We start from the raw sequence: 3,112 nt of genomic DNA, 5'->3' as shown, positions 1-3,112 counted from the left end.
GCACACGCTGGCCATGACCCCGTGCCAGGGGCCAGTGGGAAGATGAACTGTGAGGTGTGACCTTGGGCCCAGGAGTTGCCCCTCAAGGAGGGGTGGGTGCTCGTGGGTGATATTCTGTGGCCAGAAGCCCCGGGCAGTTGCACTGTTACCCCAGCTGTGGAGAGGTCACTCAGGCTGGTGGGGGCAGCTCTCTGTGCCCAAAGCTGTAGTGATGTCCCCACAGCGATGTTCCTTGGGCTGTGGCTGATGTCATGGAGTTTAGAAAAAGCCGGACGTGGTGGGAGGTAGGGACGGGAGTCTGGGATGTGACTTTGCGTGGACCAGGAGCCACGGGCCTGGCTCACGTCGGGATAGGAGGTCCTGCTGGGCCCACAGCAAAAGCTGACCACTGGCCTTGCAGGGTCTCTCCTTGGCAGAGCATGGGGGTCCGAGGTCGAGGTGGTGCGCCTCCCCATGTAGACAACAGGCTGTCTCTGGAGAACTCGCAGAACCTTCCGGAACAGCTGTGCAAACTGAGCGTGGGAGGAGGTGCGAGTGCTCACATCCTCAGCCCTCTCCTGGGGAACAAACGGAAACAAACAGAGCCAGGGACCCTCGGGGTTGCGGGTGTGGAGACAGAGCAACATGCAAACCCACAGCACCCAGTGCCATGCCTGCAGAGGGCGGTGTTCCCGGGAGGCGGGCTTGCAGAGCCGGGGGCCATTCATCCTCTCTGCTCTGGAGAGCTGAGGCCTGGCCCCAGGAGGGCAACAGAGCAAGCCTCAGAGAAGAGCCGCAGCCTGGGCCTGTCCTGGGCACCATGTGGATGGGGGAATATGACGCTGGGACATGCCTGGACCGAGGCTCCCAGGGCCTTGGGGGACGGAAGGCGAGTGCATGGCTGGCCTTTGAGAGTGACGTCCAGGGCCACAAGTTGGCCTGATCTTTCAGGGTCCAGCTCTGGCTCTTCTCTGCCCAGTGTCCGTGTGCCACCACCGTCTACCACTGTCCACCCGGGCAGCAGACCCAGAGCTGGGTGGAGAACCAGCCATGTGGCCTGGGAGCCACCTACCCCTGAGCCCCCCAAGTCTGCATGGCCCCCACGGTGGAGGTGCCAGCACCCTGGCCCAGGACACACTCAGCCAGGCCAGTCCAGTTAGAGGGTCCTCATCCTAAAATGCCATGAGACATCACGTGCACTGGGAACAAACAAAGGCATTTTGAGGCTTCTGGGTCAAATGTCAACATAAATACCTTCCCAAATCCTATTTTCAAGTAGCTAAACCCGTCTACCTGCACCAGTAACCCAAACTTCCTTCAATTATTTTTTTGTGACATGGCCATTTGCTTTTGCTTACTGCTTGCCAGAGCTGGGCTCAGATTTCTGTACAGAAACTAGTCAGTGAAGCCTGAGGGATGCCCGGAGGGCCCCTGCCACGTTTACAGCCCTGAGAGGGTTCCAGTGGTCCCAGGCTGATGAAAGCAGCTGAAGCAGCAACTCATCAATGCCCCCACAGCCTCAAGAGCGATTCACGGTCACCCTGGTGACCATGCAGGCTGAGCAGACCCAGGTGCCCGTGGAGGCTGTGCTCCAGGCAGGTCCTCCGAGTTGCCTCGGGAGCAGGATCCATGTTCTTCATCGCCAGAGCAAAGGGGAGCCAGCAGTTGGGCATCCTGTGCCAGTGGAGGACCGTCCAGTGTGAGGCTGTGTCCGTGCTGCTGGACCTCAAGGGTGCTTGAGCCTTTGCCTGAGCTGAAGTGTGTGCACGGCAGGGACGTGGAGGAGCACCCTTGGGCTCCTGGGGGTGTCCCTCCTCAGAGGCTGTTGGGAGGAAGGGTCACCGGCCAGCCAGGGTTTTGCCCTAGAGTCAAGTCCGGAAGAAGCTGTGGTGCATCCAGACAGTGAAATATCAGTCAGCAGTAAGAGATGAGCTCTCTACCCACAGAAGGACACAAGCAACCTCAGCTGCACGTCACTAAGTAGAGATGCCAGTCTGTAAGGGCCAGTCTGTACTCTTAGCTCAGTTTTTCTGTAAATCTAACACTGTTCTTAAAAAGACGGTTGATTAAAAGCAAAGTAGAGCTTAAAATACTGGCAGCAAAAGCAGGTGGGTAGGGGAGACCATGACGGCACATTGAAGCCACAGGACCGTCATGGCGGCAAGGACAGGGATTCAGCGTGTGCTCGCCTGAAACAGTATACTTGGTAATTAGGAGAGGGAAAATAGCAGAATGAGAAACCCTCAGAGGAGAGCTAAACAAGGGCAAAGAGAAAACAAAGCTTTGGAAATAAATGCACCTGCTGAAGTACAGGAACTTTTCATTGAACGAGCATGAGGCTGGTTGGAAAAGAATCTGCTCTGAGCATCATGAGTGACAACTCCCAAGAAAGGACACAAATCCAGACTGCAAAATAGGAGACTACCACACTTGTTCCTTGACCAGGACGTCTAAAAGCAGATAAAACGGACAAATTCCAAGGAAAATGTTTGCCATTAAAAAACCTACAGAAAACAGAGACCCTTAATGTTCAGCAGCCACGAAAGGTTGTCAGTGGCCACACAGACCCGGCTCCGCCCACCACCCCCTGCCCCGGCCGAGTGGAGATGTCGGAGCAACAGTTCCGTCTTGTCTGCGAGGGTGAGAGTGAGACCCAGAGCAGAGCCAGACACGGCCAGTGTGGACGGAAAACCACTGAAGAACCTCACTGACAGTGCGAAAAACCCAGACAAAACGGTAGCAAGTGTACCCAGCAACGTGTTGGCATGTACGCAGCACGACTGAGTTTGATTCATTCTAGGAAGGTAACTGACTGTGGCTGCATTTTTGCTAAACCTCACCCACTCATGACTAAAAATACCCAAAACAAAAAACACAAAACTTCTAGTAAACAAGAAACAAGAGAACTTGGTAGAAGCAGGCATAGTAAACAACCAACCAAGCCGCAGGCTCCCTCCTGGTAGGGGGCCCCTCCCCCGCTGGCACCACGGAGCCCACGTCTGGGGCAGCTCGACATGGGCCCCATGCCGAGGAGCGGGAAGATGGGGGCACGGTTCGCGGGGCGACGGGGGCCCTGCGGGTCCACCCCCACAGGTGCGGCAGACGGGATGTGGGAGCTCAGGGTCTCCGTGGG

At 56.6% G+C, this 3,112-nt stretch overlaps 1 protein-coding gene across 1 annotated transcript in view; it reads right to left on the bottom strand.

Annotated features, from left to right (window-relative positions):
- LMF1 (lipase maturation factor 1) overlaps positions 1-3,112 on the bottom strand; it is a gene marked incomplete at its 5' end in the record, with an annotated part of 25,520 nt that overhangs the window by 9,084 nt on the left and 13,324 nt on the right. The window lies entirely within an intron of this gene.

Source organism: Bison bison, unplaced genomic scaffold (genome assembly GCF_000754665.1).
Source record: "Bison bison bison isolate TAMUID 2011002044 unplaced genomic scaffold, Bison_UMD1.0 scf7180017845489, whole genome shotgun sequence".
Classification (NCBI taxonomy): domain Eukaryota; kingdom Metazoa; phylum Chordata; class Mammalia; order Artiodactyla; family Bovidae; genus Bison; species Bison bison.
The sequence above is the reverse complement of the archived record's forward strand: the minus strand, read 5'-3'. Positions and strand labels throughout refer to the sequence as shown.